This window comes from Phyllobates terribilis, unplaced genomic scaffold (genome assembly GCF_046119375.1).
Source record: "Phyllobates terribilis strain yellow unplaced genomic scaffold, ASM4611937v1 Scaffold_12__6_contigs__length_324123572, whole genome shotgun sequence".
NCBI classification, from domain to species: domain Eukaryota; kingdom Metazoa; phylum Chordata; class Amphibia; order Anura; family Dendrobatidae; genus Phyllobates; species Phyllobates terribilis.
The window spans coordinates 305,267,462-305,284,238 of record NW_027362772.1 but is presented as its reverse complement, the minus strand read 5'-3'; positions in this window follow the sequence as shown (position 1 = coordinate 305,284,238).

The window sequence follows — 16,777 nt, the reverse complement described above, 5'->3', positions numbered from 1 at the left end:
TGTAGTGCATGCAGCTTTCTGAGCTCAGTTCCACACTCCATCCTTACCCGGGAGTGGAATACCACACCTCTGGGTTGAGGTGCAATACCCCTGTAGCAGCCGAATCCTCAGGGTGCTACAGATAGATAATATAATTATCTGCAAATGAAGGAAAATGCAAGGAAAATGATTAAAACATGTCAATTTATTCAGTATGGAGTATCAGCGTGTGAGAGTGTGAACTGTGTTAGCAGCAGGAGAGCATTAGGATCCTGTGAGTTTTGCCTGGCTGAGCTTAGAGCAGGGGCAGAGCTGGAGACCCTGTGTGTTCTGAGGGTGTCTGCTGTATGAGAGGCTAGACAGGAAGTCTGTGAGAACTGAGCTGCAACAAGATGCTGTCTCTACAAGCTTCCCTGTGGAGATTGTTAACCCCTGTCCGTGGTGAAGCTGTGTTCCTGCTTAAGAACAAGTGCTGAGCTGGGGAAAGCTGTGTGGCTCTGTGGAGTTTTGTGGAAGTCCATGCTGAGTGGACTAGAGACTTTGTGCTGAAAGAGCCAAGTGTCGAGTGAGAAGGGAAAGAGACTGAGGAATCCATTTCTGTGACAGAGCACATGGTCGGTGGTCTGGAAAAGAGTGAGTGACTGCGAGAAGAGAGAAGGGGTCCGGTGCCATTCACATTGAGAGGATACTGACAAGCATTGTGAAGAGATCTTCCCAGACCTTAACCTGAGGCTACAGGACTAAAGTCCCCGGCGTGTGGGCTCGGCATCATCCAACAAGACAAGGAACCTTTGCTGATTTTGTGAACGTTGCTTTTGTTTTGGCGCCAAAGTTTTCCGGGACTAGCTGCAGCCACCGCGATTCACAGGCCTTTGATAGACTACATATGAGGTTAACGGTACCGTAACTTTAAGATACCCGGACTTGTCTCCCATTGAGCACGTCTTCATTGGTCAGTGATTACACAGGAGCTGCCGGCAGCCGATCTTGATGATTTCTACATTCAGCGGCTGAACCTTCTTCAGACGACCATTAATGACCTCAGTGAGAGCAGCTGAGGCCGGAGGTGCCGGGATTTCTGCACGAGGCTCAGACTCCGGACTGAAGAAATCCAGAGGTTGTGAAAATTTTGTTTCCTTTTATTCAGCATTTGCAGATCAGTGACGTCTCCATCCAGTGATTTCTGTCATTCCATGACGTCTCCTTCTTGATTGTAATTTCAATGTTGAGGAGCGTAATATTCCTAAACAGCCTCTTTAAATGGACGTTGTCATCAGGTTTTTGCCACCTAATCTGAGAGCAGCGTAATGTAGAGAAAGAGACCCTGATTCCAGCAATGTGTCACTTACTGGGCTGCTTGTTGTAGTTTTGATAAAATCACAGTTATCAGCAGGAGTGGGCGGGGTTATACAGAGAAATCTGCCAATGAGTGATGTGGGCGGGGTTATACAGAGAAATCTGCCAATGAGTGATGTGGGCGGGGTTATACAGAGTTTAGCATTCAGAGAACTACTAGAACTGTAGCAGATAAAAACAGGGATTGTATCAAAATGACAGCAAGCAGCCGAGTAAGTGACACATCGTTGGAATCAGGGTCTCTGTCCCTACATCATGCTGCTCTCAGATGGGGCAGCAAAACCTGCTGACAGACTCCCTTAAAGACAAATATCCATTTCCATGCAGATACAGAGCTTTAGCTGTGGGAGACAGGGCCCCTTTAAGTTTTGCAGTTGAGTTGATGGAGGCCAGGATTTATTGCAGGCACAGGACATTTTCTGTCATTGAGGATGTGATGATGATGATGATGATGGTAATGTCTGTTCCAGCAGGTGGGAACAGGCTCTTGGTTAATGTACTTCGGATGTACTGTATTCATCACCATGAAATAAGCTCCTCGCTCCTGATTTCTCTCTCCACAGATCTAACCTGTGATTATGGATGAGAGGTAGATTGGCGTGACACCATCGCCCCGCCGCTGATTGCTGCATTTTTTCTTTGATGAGAGAATCTGCAATCATACGACAAAGTCAAAGGGATACGTTCAGTGAGTGAAGAGCGAAGCTGATGACCAGGCGGAAGATTCCTGGCGGACATGTCTGCGGCTTCCTGACATTTCTTCGGAACGGAAAGATGATTTTTTTTCTATCTTTTTTTACTGCACATTCCTGATCCTTCTGTTCTGGGAAATACAGATTTCACACCTTCCTCTCATTCAGGCTCATTTCTTGGATTATTTCTGGATTTAGATGATTGCAGTTTATCATTTATCATTTTTTGTGGTTTCTGCAAAAATTTCTGCAAATTGTTGCAGCTAATTTGAGATGTAATCGTTACGTGAATTAGATACTTTTTGCAGCTTAGTTGACAAGGGGTGTGGCTTAATGTGAGGAGGTGTGGCTTAATGTGAGGAGGTGTGGCTTAATGTGAGGAGGTGTGGCTTAATGTGAGGAGGTGTGCCTTAATGTGAAGTGGCTTAATGTGATGAGGTGTGGCCTGATGTGATGAGGTGTGGTTTAATATTAGGAGGTGTGGCTTAATGTGAAGTGGTGTGGCTTAATTTGTGGAGGTGTGGCTTAATATGAAATGGCTAAATTTGAGGAGGTGTGGCCTGATGTGAAGTGGTGTGGCTTAATGTGAAGTGGTGTGGCTTAATGTGAAGTGGTGTGGCTTTATTTGGAGAGGTGTGGCTTTATTTGAGGAGGTGTGGCTTAATGTAAGGAGGTGTGGCTTAATATAAGGAGGTGTGGTTTAATGTAAGGAGGTGTGGTTTGATGTGAAGAGGTGTGGTTTAATTTGAGGAGGTGTGGCTTGAAGTGAAGAGGTGTGGCTTGATTTTAGCAGGTGTGGCTTGAAGTGAAGAGGTGTGGCTTGATTTTAGCAGGTGTGGCTTGAAGTGAAGAGGTGTGGCTTGATTTTAGCAGGTGTGGCTTGAAGTGAAGAGGTGTGGCTTGATTTTAGCAGGTGTGGCTTAATAGGACATTATGAATCAAAATTTAGATACAAAGTAAGCCAACTAATGGTGATATAAATGTATCACCCACTGTGATAAACTCTGTGCCAGCAATTCCAATTTTTCCCAGGTGAGTCCCCAAACCCGTCCACTATAGGGGAGGCACGTGTGGGTGTTTTGGGGGTGCTATTGGTTGTTTTGGGAGTATTTTTTATTCCGGAGCCTTATCTGTCATGCATGTTGTGCCTCGGTATAAACAGTTTCTTTCTTCTCCGCTGCCACCTGCGTAGATTAGCCCGATGGGAGTATTCAGATAAAGACCCGAGCTGATGGTAAATGCTCCATCTATTACTATTGGCAATTCACATGTTGATTATTCTGATTAGTCTACAATTAGTTCAGCAGCTGGTCGGTAAACGTTCCCAGATTCAGCGGAGTGTGGCCCAGTGTTCAGGTAGCAGGAGCTTCTCTACCAGGGGACGTCCATCCGCGTGGGACAGATCCTAAGCAGAATCTCCATGACTGCAAAATCTGCACCCAACAATACGTTTGCATGTAGCAAAACTTTCCATTGCAGAAAAAAAACTGTAAAAAAAGCTGTAAATCCTGCATTGCTGATCAATGTATGCAAATCTCCGGGTGCTGAAATATACAGCGGGATTTCGGCAAGCAAATTATCAGCATTTACACAACATGGGCAATTACCCTAATGGCATCGATTTCTGATTTCCTGCAAATGCCTACCTTTTTTGTTGAAATTTTTGCTAAAAATCCGCAGATTTAATTGACATAATTGACAGGTTGCTGAATTTATGCTGGCGATTTTTTTTCTGCAGCATGTGAATGAGATCTCACCACTGCCACCGTAATATACAGTGGAAAATCCAGGCAAAAAAACATGCATGAACATTCACTAAGGCCATGTCCCCATTTAGCTTTTTTTTCTGCAGCATTTTTTTTTTATTAGGAGAAAATCTACTGTTTTTAAGGCTATGTGCACACAATGTGGATTTGGTGCGTTTTTTTTCTTGCGGAAGCGCATTGCACATCTTATCCCATGACTTCCTACGACATTTTGCAAGTTCTGTGCACATGGTCAGGATTTTTTCAGCGCGGATTTTAGGTGCGGAAAAAAATGCAGTATGACCATTTCTTGTGCGTTTCCACATGCGGATTTGCCTATACAATGCATTGGAAAAACGCATGGCAAATCCTCAAGTAAAAATGCATCAAAAACTCGTGTAAAATATGCATGCTTTTTTTCTGCCGAGGACATGTGTAGCACCCTGAGGATTCGGCTGCTACAGGGGTATTGCACCTCAACCCAGAGGTGTGATATTCCACTCCCGGGTAAGGAAGGAGTGTGGAACTGAGCTAGTAGGCTGCATGCACTACACACATCCCATTTCCGGGGAACAGACCGATGGTACTCCCACTAGAGAAATGTGCAGGTACGACAGTGTCTGTTCCTGGCTGGAGTGGGAGGGGGGTGGAACATCCCAGTAGTGTAGGGGCAGATAGGGGGAGCAGCCTGGGTAAAGCTAGGAGCTCATTGGGTGCTGGTCACCTGAGCTCACACATAGAGGGAGTATATAAGGTGGGCACCATCTTAGATCAGGGTCAGTCAGTCAGTCAGAGCCTGTGAGCCAGTCAGACAGTCTGTCTGAGAGCCTGAGAAGCAGAGCAGAGGAGAAGAGAGAGAGACCCAGAGGCGCAGAGGGGACCCCAAGAGCCCATAAGAGAGCTAATAGGGTGAAGGGTCGGCAACAGGGTACCGGATCCCAAGCTGGCAGAGGCTACAGCACACCTTAGCCAGGAACCGGAGGTCGTGGGCAGGATCTGCCACGATCACCCACTAAATCCACCCGGAAGGCAGACCAAGAATAGGGTCAGGGAGCCCAGAGGAGGCTTGACCAACAAGAGGCCCGAGGGAGCCGGACTTAGGTGGATCCCTGGTGGGAACGGCCAGAAGAAGGGAGAGACAGAAAGGAGCTCAGGACCACACTCCGGAGTTGCCTGGGAGTTGACCGAGTCCAGGACCTGGTGGACGCAGCACGGCTTGGGTGGTCACTGCTGTACACAGTGACCCGAGCAACACCAGTAAGTAAAACCCTGGAACTGCATTTTATGCCTCTGAGTCTCCTTGCTGCACCTTCACAACCACCATCCTCCACGGCTGACCCCCTGAGGCTATACCCCTCCCGTTGGGGGTTATACTACCTAAGCTGCACTCACATCATCAGCCTCAGTGGACCCTGCTGCAGCGGCGGCCGTATTGACCGCAAATCAACGGGTGGCGTAGTCGACACAAAAGAACATCTAGTAACATCATAAGGACTGCCACACACTGAGCTTGACACCCTGGGCACGGACCGGGTCACAGCCACTCGGAGACTACAACCCCCATCTGATCCGGCTCCGGGTATCCCCAACAACACTGGCCCAGGGGGCGCGTCACATGCAGAAATGCTCCGCAAAATTTCTGCAACAGTTCAAGCAAAGTGAATGTGATTTCATAAAAACGAATACTCACTATACATTTAAAGAGGCTGCAGAAATGTTTTCTGGTGTTTTTTTTTTCCCCTTATAGGATGCTTGAAAAATGCATAGAAAAGAACACAATTCTGCAAAATCCAAGCGTTTCTTCACAAAAAAAAAAAGCATTAAAAAAAGGGAAAAAAAAACATATTTGAAGAAATCTGCTGCCGTGCTCTGATCTCTGTGAATCACGACTCCTCGCAGCTGAGGTTCCGTCACATTGTCTGCCACAGCGTTGCTTCTCTATAAACAAAATGGTTTTATCGCTCAAATCCCAAATGAATTATTGAAGCGCACCTGGCGAGAGGAGGAAATTGATATAAAATCAGCTTCTTCCATTATTAATGAGTCAATAAAGATCAATGCGAAGTAAAAAAAAACAAAAAACAGAAACTTTGTAACAAAAGTGTCAATTAATGAAGAGAAAAATAAGAAGAATAAAGGAACTTGTCTTTAATCAGTCATAAAAAAGGAGGAAACCTCAAGTCGAGCAACGGTCACTTAGAGCTGGAAAAAAAAAAAACGAAAAATCGCAAACAAATTGCATTTAACTTGCAATGAAGTGTATGGGAGCAAAGAGGAACCTGTGACCAAAAATCCAACAGTTTGCTTTTTATAACTTTACAGCAGATGTGATGTCACCATTTAGCCCCGTAGGTCTCATGTACACGAAGTGCCATCAGTGTCGACTCAAAAGGTGACAAAGGAGGCAAAAGCACGAATTCTGCCCCATCTAGCTCCTATCGTGGCTGTAAGGGTTCCTAGGAAGTTGAAAATACGTCTACTTTTAAAGGGAATCTGTCGCCCCCTGGGACCTATCAGGTCACTAATATGGGCATACAGGTGATAGAAATGTGAATCTATACTTACCTGTATGGCCCATATTAGCGGTCGTGTGGCTGTGAAATTGCTTTTTATTACATGTGGGTTACGCTGTGTTCCCCTCCGGGGGATGGGAAGATATCCTGCTTGTTTAATTAAAATATTTCTCCCCTCCCCTGCCCGTCACAGTGCCCTGTGATCTGCAGTTCCCATGGCCGCATCCCGCTCCTGTGCGCTTCACCTGTTATTTCCGTCTGAGCGCATTGATTGTCTACAGCAATGATGCATGTTGTCAACCCGGGAGGCAGCCAAAACACTGACACTCGGGCGGCAGCCAAAACACCGAGAACCAGGCGGCAGCCAAAACACCGAGAACCAGGCGGCAGCCAAAACACTGACACTCGGGCGGCAGCCAAAACACCGAGAACCAGGCGGCAGCCAAAACACCGAGAACCAGGCGGCAGCCAAAACACTGACACTCGGGCGGCAGCCAAAACACCGAGAACCAGGCTACAGCCAAAACACCGAGACCCAGGCTGCAGCCAAAACACCGAGAACCAGGCGGCAGCCAAAACACCGAGAACCAGGCGGCAACCAAATCACCGAGACCCAGGCGGCAGCCAAAACACCGAGACCCAGGCGGCAGCCAAAACACTGACACTCGGGCGGCAGCCAAAACACTGACACTCGGGCGGCAGCCAAAACACCGAGAACCAGGCTGCAGCCAAAACACCGAGACCCAGGCGGCAGCCAAAACACCGAGAACCAGGCGGCAGCCAAAACACCGAGACCCAGGCGGCAGCCAAAACACCGAGACCCAGGCGGCAGCCAAAACACTGACACTCGGGCGGCAGCCAAAACACTGACACTCAGGCGGCAGCCAAAACACCGAGAACCAGGTTGCAGCCAAAACACCGAGACCCAGGTGGCAGCCAAAACAACGAGAACCAGGCGGCAGCCAAAACACCGAGACCCAGGCGGCAGCCAAAACACCGAGACCCAGGCGGCAGCCAAAACACCGAGAACCAGGCGGCAGCCAAAACACCGAGAACCAGGCAGCAGCCAAAACACCGAGAACCAGGCGGCAGCCAAAACACCGAGAACCAGGCAGCAGCCAAAACACCGAGAACCAGGCGGCAGCCAAAACACCGAGAACCAGGCTGCAGCCAAAACACCGAGAACCAGGCGGCAGCCAAAACACCGAGACCCAGGCTGCAGCCAAAACACTGACACTCGGGCGGCAGCCAAAACACCGAGAACCAGGCAGCAGCCAAAACACCGAGAACCAGGCAGCAGCCAAAACACCGAGAACCAGGCGGCAGCCAAAACACCGAGACCCAGGCTGCAGCCAAAACACTGACACTCGGGCGGCAACCGAAACACCGAGAACCAGGCGGCAGCCAAAACACCGAGACCCAGGCTGCAGCCAAAACACTGACACTCAGGCGGCAGCCAAAACACCGAGAACCAGGCGGCAGCCTAAACACCGAGAACCAGACGGCAGCCAAAACACCGAGAACCAGGAAGCAGCCAAAACACCGAGAACCAGGCAGCAGCCAAAACACCGAGAACCAGGCGGCAGCCAAAACACCGAGTCCCAGGCGGCAGCCAAAACACCGAGAACCAGGCGGCAGCCAAAACACCGAGACCCAGGCTGCAGCCAAAACACTGACACTCGGGCGGCAGCCAAAACACCGAGAACCAGGCTGCAGCCAAAACACCGAAACCCAGGCGGCAGCCAAAACACCGAGACCCAGGCGGCAGCCAAAACACCGAGACCCAGGCGGCAGCCAAAACACTGACACTTGGGCGGCAGCCAAAACACTGACACTCAGGCGACAGCCAAAACACCGAGAACCAGGCTGCAGCCAAAACACCGGGACCCAGGTGGCAGCCAAAACACCGAGAACCAGGCGGCAGCCAAAACACCGAGACCCAGGCGGCAGCCAAAACACCGAGACCCAGGCGGCAGCCAAAACACCGAGAACCAGGCAGCAGCCAAAACACCGAGAACCAGGCGGCAGCCTAAACACCGAGAACCAGACGGCAGCCAAAACACCGAGAATCAGGCAGCAGCCAAAACACCGAGAACCAGGCTGCAGCCAAAACACCGGGACCCAGGTGGCAGCCAAAACACCGAGAACCAGGCGGCAGCCAAAACACCGAGACCCAGGCGGCAGCCAAAACACCGAGACCCAGGCGGCAGCCAAAACACCGAGAACCAGGCAGCAGCCAAAACACCGAGAACCAGGCGGCAGCCTAAACACCGAGAACCAGACGGCAGCCAAAACACCGAGAATCAGGCAGCAGCCAAAACACCGAGAACCAGGCAGCAGCCAAAACACTGAGAACCAGGCGGCAGCCAAAACACCGAGAACCAGGTGGCAGCCAAAACACCGAGAACCAGGCAGCAGCCAAAACACCGAGAACCAGGCGGCAGCCAAAACACTGACACTCGGGCGGCAGCCAAAACTCTGACACTCGGGCGGCAGCCAAAACACTGACACTCAGGCGGCAGCCAAAACACCGAGAACCAGGCTACAGCCAAAACACCGAGACCCAGGCGGCAGCCAAAACACCGAGAACCAGGCGGCAGCCAAAACACCGAGACCCAGGCGGCAGCCAAAACACTGACACTCGGGCGGCAGCCAAAACACTGACACTCAGGCGGCAGCCAAAACACCGAGAACCAGGCTGCAGCCAAAACACCGAGACCCAGGTGGCAGCCAAAACACCGAGAACCAGGCGGCAGCCAAAACACCGAGACCCAGGCGGCAGCCAAAACACCGAGACCCAGGCGGCAGCCAAAACACCGAGAACCAGGCAGCAGCCAAAACACCGAGAACCAGGCGGCAGCCTAAACACCGAGAACCAGACGACAGCCAAAACACCGAGAACCAGGCGGCAGCCAAAACACCGAGAACCAGGCGGCAGCCAAAACACCGAGTCCCAGGCGGCAGCCAAAACACCGAGAACCAGGCGGCAGCCAAAACACCGAGAACCAGGCGGCAGCCAAAACACTGACACTCGGGCGGCAGCCAAAACACCGAGAACCAGGCAGCAGCCAAAACACCGAGAACCAGGCGGCAGCCAAAACACCGAGAACCAGGCGGCAGCCAAAACACCGAGACCCAGGCTGCAGCCAAAACACTGACACTCGGGCGGCAGCCAAAACACCGAGAACCAGGCTGCAGCCAAAACACCGAGACCCAGGCGGCAGCCAAAACACCGAGAACCAGGCGGCAGCCAAAACACCGAGACCCAGGTGGCAGCCAAAACACTGACACTCGGGCGGCAGCCAAAACACTGACACTCAGTCGGCAGCCAAAACACCGAGAACCAGGCTGCAGCTAAAACACCGAGACCCAGGTGGCAGCCAAAACACCGAGAACCAGGCGGCAGCCAAAACACCGAGACCCAGGCGGCAGCCAAAACACTGAGACCCAGACGGCAGCCAAAACACCGAGAACCAGGCAGCAGCCAAAAGACCGAGAACCAGGCGGCAGCCTAAACACCGAGAACCAGACGGCAGCCAAAACACCGAGAACCAGGAAGCAGCCAAAACACCGAGAACCAGGCAGCAGCCAAAACACCGAGAACCAGGCGGCAGCCAAAACACCGAGAACCAGGCGGCAGCCAAAACACCGAGAACCAGGCGGCAGCCAAAACACCGAGACCCAGGCTGCAGCCAAAACACTGACACTCGGGCGGCAGCCAAAACACCGAGAACCAGGCAGCAGCCAAAACACCGAGAACCAGGCGGCAGCTAAAACACCGAGAACCAGGCGGCAGCCAAAACACCGAGACCCAGTCTGCAGCCAAAACACTGACACTCGGACGGCAGCCAAAACACCGAGAACCAGGCTGCAGCCAAAACACCGAGACCCAGGCGGCAGCCAAAACACCGAGAACCAGGCTGCAGCCAAAACACCGAGACCCAGGCGGCAGCCAAAATACTGACACTCGGGCGGCAGCCAAAACACTGACACTCAGGCGGCAGCCAAAACACCGAGAACCAGGCGGCAGCCTAAACACCGAGAACCAGACGGCAGCCAAAACACCGAGAACCAGGCAGCAGCCAAAACACCGAGAACCAGGCAGCAGCCAAAACACCGAGAACCAGGCGGCAGCCAAAACACCGAGTCCCAGGCGGCAGCCAAAACACAGAGAACCAGGCGGCAGCCAAAACACCTAGACCCAGGCTGCAGCCAAATCACTGACACTCGGGCGGCAGCCAAAACACCGAGAACCAGGCTGCAGCCAAAACACCGAGACCCAGGCGGCAGCCAAAACACCGAGAACCAGGCGGCAGCCAAAACACCGAGAACCAGGCGGCAGCCAAAACACCGAGACCCAGGCGGCAGCCAAAACACTGACACTTGGGCGGCAGCCAAAACACTGACACTCAGGCGGAAGCCAAAACACCGAGACCCAGGCGGCAGCCAAAACACCGAGAACCAGGCGGCAGCCAAAACACCGAGACCCAGGCGGCAGCCAAAACACTGACACTCGGGCGGCAGCCAAAACACTCACACTCAGGCGGCAGCCAAAACACCGAGAACCAGGCTGCAGCCAAAACACCGAGACCCAGGTGGCAGCCAAAACACCGAGAACCAGGCGGCAGCCAAAACACCGAGACCCAGGCGGCAGCCAAAACACCGAGACCCAGGCGGCAGCCAAAACACCGAGAACCACGCAGCAGCCAAAACACCGAGAACCAGGCGGCAACCTAAACACCGAGAACCAGACGGCAGCCAAAACACCGAGAATCAGGCAGCAGCCAAAACACCGAGAACCAGGCAGCAGCCAAAACACTGAGAACCAGGCGGCAGCCAAAACACCGAGTCCCAGGTGGCAGCCAAAACACCGAGAACCAGGCGGCAGCCAAAACACCGAGACCCAGGCGGCAGCCAAAACACCGAGACCCAGGCGGCAGCCAAAACACCGAGAACCAGGCGGCAGCCAAAATACCGAGACCCAGGCGGCAGCCAAAACACCGAGAACCAGGTGGCAGCCAAAACACCGAGAACCAGGCAGCAGCCAAAACACCGAGAACCAGGCGGCAGCCAAAACACCGAGAACCATGCGGCAGCCAAAACACCGAGACCCAGGCTGCAGCCAAAACACTGACACTCGGGTGGCAGCCAAAACACCGAGAACCAGGCTGCAGCCAAAACACCGAGACCCAGGCGGCAGCCAAAACACCGAGAACCAGGCGGCAGCCAAAACACCGAGACCCAGGCGGCAGCCAAAACACTGACACTCGGGCGGCAGCCAAAACACTGACACTCAGGCGGCAGCCAAAACACCGAGAACCAGGCTGCAGCCAAAACACCGAGAACCAGACGGCAGCCAAAACACCGAGAACCAGGCAGCAGCCAAAACACCGAGAACCAGGCAGCAGCCAAAACACCGAGAACCAGGCGGCAGCCAAAACACCGAGTCCCAGGCGGCAGCCAAAACACCGAGAACCAGGCGGCAACCAAATCACCGAGACCCAGGCGGCAGCCAAAACACCGAGACCCAGGCGGCAGCCAAAACACCGAGAACCAGGCGGCAGCCAAAACACCGAGACCCAGGCGGCAGCCAAAACACCGAGAACCAGGCGGCAGCCAAAACACAGAGAACCAGGTGGCAGCCAAAACACCGAGATCCAGGCAGCAGCCAAAACACCGAGAACCAGGCAGCAGGCAAAACACTGACTCCTGAGAGGCAGGAGGAGAATGTCCGGCCATCTGTTCGTGACCTCTGTATCTCCGCCATCCCCCGGATCTCCTGATTCTCCCACCGGCCCTCCGCGTCATCTTCCTGTAAAAAAAAATGGCGGGCGCATGCGCAGTGCCCCCTCCGAGATCTACCAGCCGGTTCCCAGCAGCAGCAGATCATTCTTTTCTATTGGCTCCTTTTGATCACTGTGATATCACAGTGATTAAAAGTCAATAATTAGTTAATCAAATCCCCCTTTGTCATCCCCTTAGTCAAATAAAAATTATAAAATAAAAAAAACATTTTTTTTCATTCTTTGCAGTTAGGGTTGGGGTTAGGCTTGTGTTAGGATTAAGGTTAGGGTTGTGTTAGGGTTACGGTTGGAGTTAAGGTTGTGTTATAATTAGGGTTAGGGTTGAGGTTAGGAGTGTTTTTTTTCTTCAAAAGTAAAAAAAAAAAATTATGACGATATAACAACTAGTATTGAGCACAAGTGCTCGCTACTTGAGTTTGCATCGGGTGCTCGGGTACGCACAGAGTATCGTGGGTGCTCGGTTGACAGGCAATCCGCACGTGTTTCTTTTGGCTATCTAACAGCCCCAAAACATGCGGGCAGTGACTCGAGCATGTCACTCGATCACCTGTGATAATCTGTGTCTACTGGAGTACCCGATGCCAACTCAAGCAGCAAGCACTTGCGCTCAACACTAATGACAACTTATTTAATATGACGAACTAATGTTATCAAATGTGAAGTACCTTTGGGTTCTAAATCCCCATTATAAAATCCTTGAGGGGTGTAGTTTCCAAAATGGGGTCAGTTGTGGGGGGCTTCTGCTGTTTGGGCACCTTAGGGGCCCTGCAAATGTGACATGTTGCCCGCCGTCTCTTTCAGCCAAATTTGTGTTCCAAAATTCAAATATTGCTCCTTCCGCTCCGATCTTTGCCGTTTGTCCAAACAGAACTTTTTGACTACATTTGAGGTGTCTCCACTTGCAAGAAAGTGGGTAACAAATTGTGGGGTCCAATTTTTGGTGTTACCTCTGGAAAAAGTACAAAATTTTGAGGCTAAAGCAAGCAAATTAACTTTTTCAATATGACGACCTAATGTTATCAAATACTGTGTCGTACCGATGGGTTCAAAATGCTCACTATACCCCTGGATAAAATCCTTGAGGGGTGTAGTTTTCCAAAATAGGGTCACTTGTGGGGGGGTGTTCCACTATTTAGGCACATCAGGGGCTCTCCAAACGCGACATGGCGTCCGCTCTCGATTGCAGCCAATTCTACGTTCAAAAAGTCACACAGCGCTCCTTCCCTTCTGAGCCCTGCCGTGCGCCCAAACACTGTATTTCCCCCACATATGGGGTATCGGCATACTCAGGAGAAATTACACAACACATTTTTTGATCCATTTTCTCTAGTTACCCTTGTAAATTGGTTTTGTAAATTTTGTTGGAAAAATGAGAAATCGCTGGTCCAACTTTTATAACTTCCTAACAAAAAAAAAATGCTTAAAAAATTGTGCTGATGTAAAGTAGACATGCGAGAAATGCTATTAATTAACCATTTTGTGCGACGTATCTCTCTGATTTAAGGGCATATGAATTTAAAGTTTGAAAATTTCCACATTTTCGCCATATTTCCGTTTTTTTTTTTTCACAAATAAATGCAAGTCATATCAAAGAAATTTTACCAGTATTATGGTCATGAAACAACAATCTCAGAATCAGGGGACGCGTTAAAAAGTTATTAACTCAAAGTGACACTGGTCAGATTTGTAAAATTTGGCTTGATCATTAAGGTCAAAATTGCTTCAGTTACTAAGGGGTTACATTTGTTTTGTGATCTGAAAACATTTAAGTGACAAATATGCAAAAGAATAAGAAATCAGGAAGGGGGCAAATACTTTTTCCCACCACTGTATATTTCATCTGATTGTGTCACACCATGGAAATAAAACACTTTAAAGCCGCAGAGAGTAATTTCCACCGTGTGAAAGGTCGGTCTATGGAGCAATGTGGGGAATTTATCCAGAATCCCTGCGTTCTCTGCGGCGTCTCGGCAGCTCTTTAGGGAGAGCGGTGTAAAGCAGAGGTGAATGGGTTGCTCCGGCGTGTTGGGGTGTAATATGGCAGCGCAATTATTGGAGCAGCAGATAAGAGCGCTTGTCACGGTGAAGGGGAATTGGTTGCAGCGGTGCAGATAACCCGCCGGTTATCAGAGGTGACCCCTGAACGGGCTACATGCCGCTCACTCTCTAAGCTGCCGGGGAAAAGCTTTTGTAGCAATTACTTTTCAAGGATTAAAACAAAGTTTCTTCTTTTCTGGGTGCGTTGAATGTTCTCACCAAACACATGTCAGAATTTTGTAATGTAGCAAATTCTTATAAGTCGCTTCTCCAGTGTTATCCGATGCAAATACAATGTTGCCAGTTTTTTTTTCCAGCAGTTGTTGCAGATTTCCATTAGCGGTCCTGCATCTGTCCGGCTGTGCGGTTATAGCCGAGTCTGGATGATGGATTAGGGTAACTAGCAAATCATGATAATGGATACGTGGTGAAGTGTGTGCTTTGTATAAGACGGAAAGCCAAATGGTTACCTGGGACTGGACATTGAAAAAATGATTCCTGTGAAATATTGTGCTTCAGCCGCTGAGAATATCTCCAGAGCATAATTCATCCAGGGTACAAATCCGGCAGGAGAGGGAGAGCGGAGGCAGCGAGTGGCCGCGTCCGCCTCGCCCTCCATAGGGCTCCGTTTGCTGAGTTGAATTATTTTACTTATTCATTTTTAGTCAAATTTTCCAAATCATTGGGGAGAATGAAAGACTCAAGTAAGAAAAGTATGAAGTATGTACAGCTCTGTGAGGGGCGCAAGTTCTAAAAAGTCTGATCTTTGTAAACCATATGTAATAGGACCGCAAATCAAACATGGGCACTGTAACATCCCTGGCGGCGTGCTTGCATAGTGCACCACCTCCCACTATGCAAGACCGCAATCTTATCTGTCTGTCCAGTCTGCTATTCCTGCTCCAGTTCATGCTGTGTGCATGTCCCTTGACTGACTGCTTAGGGCAGCGGCCCGGTTACTTCCTGATTCTTATAGCTGCTGCACCCCTAATACGTCTCCAGCCTATTGCTGTGAGTCACTGGATATTTAAACCCCCTCCACCCACTAGGAGGTGCCTGAGCAACACCTTCACTCAGTTTGTCTTTGCAAATGTATTGCCAGGTCCTGTCCTGTTATCTCTGACTTCTAGTCTGTTTCCGCCACTCTGGGGGCTGCATTCCCAGACCTGTTATCTCTGACTTCTAGTCTGTTTCCGCTACTCTGGGGGCTGTATTCCCAGGCCTGTTAGCTGTGACTTCTAGTCTGTTTCTGCCACTCTGGGGGCTGTATTCCCAGACTCGTTCTTGTATCTCATTTCAGTAGCAGTTCCAGTCTGAACTGTATCCTAGTCTGTTACCTGTTTTTCTCTATGTCCTTACCTTCCCTTTTCCAGCAGTATCTGAACCTGCACCTAACTCCAACTCGTTGTCTCTGTACTTCTGTTTGTGAGTTTTGTGTCCACTCGCTACTTCATTGTAAGTACCTTGTGTGTATCGGGTTCTGCTTGTCCCTTTTCCCTTCCTCCGTATCTTCCTGTATTTTCCAGTCTGTTCCATGTGAACAGAGCCCCGTCCTCTCTGCCTTGTCCAATGCACCTGCGGTTTCTCTCTGCTCTGTCTTGCCCACCGCTCCGGCGGTTTCTCTCTGCTCTGACTTGCCCACTGCTCCGGCGGTTTCTCTCTGCTCTGAGTTGCCCACCGCCCCGGCGGTTTCCCTCTGCTCTGCCTTACCCACCGCTCCGGCGGTTTCTCTCTGCTCTGACTTGCCCACCGCTCTGGCGGTTTCTCTCTGCTCTGACTTGCCCACCGCTCCGGTGGCTTCCCTCTGCTCTGACTTGCCCACCACTCCGGCGGCTTCCCTCTGCTCTGACTTGCCCACCGCTCCGGCAGCTTCTCTCTGCTCTGACTTGCCCACCGCTCCGGCGGCTTCTCTCTGCTCTGCCTTGCTCACCGCACCAGCGGTTTCTCTCTGCTCTGACTTGCCCACCGCTCCGGCGATTTCTCTCTGCTCTGACTTGCCCACCGCTCCAGCGGTTTCTCTCTGCTCTGACTTGCCCACCGCTCCAGCGGTTTCTCTCTGCTCTGACTTGCCCAATGCTCCGGCGGTTTCTCTCTGCTCTGACTTGCCCACCGCTCCGGCGGTTTCCCTCTGCTCTGCCCTACCCACCGCTCTGGCGGTTTCTCTCTGCTCTGACTTGCCCACCGCTCCAGCGGCTTCTCTCTGCTCTGCCTTACCCACCGCTCCGGCGGCTTCTCTCTGCTCTGACTTGCCCACCGCTCTGGCGGCTTCTCTCTGCTCTGCCTTGCTCACCGCTCCGGCGGTTTCTCTCTGCTCTGACTTGCCCACCGCTCCGGCAGTTTCTCTCTGCTCTGACTTGCCCACCGCTCCGGCTGTTTCCCTCTGCTCTGCCCTACCCACCGCTTCGGCGGTTTCTCTCTGCTCTGACTTGCCCAATGCTCCGGCGGTTTCTCTCTGCTCTGACTTGCCCACCGCTCCGGCGGTTTCCCTCTGCTCTGCCCTACCCACCGCTCTGGCGGTTTCTCTCTGCTCTGACTTGCCCACCGCTCCAGCGGCTTCTCTCTGCTCTGCCTTACCCACCGCTCCGGCGGCTTCTCTCTGCTCTGACTTGCCCACCGCTCTGGCGGCTTCTCTCTGCTCTGCCTTGCTCACC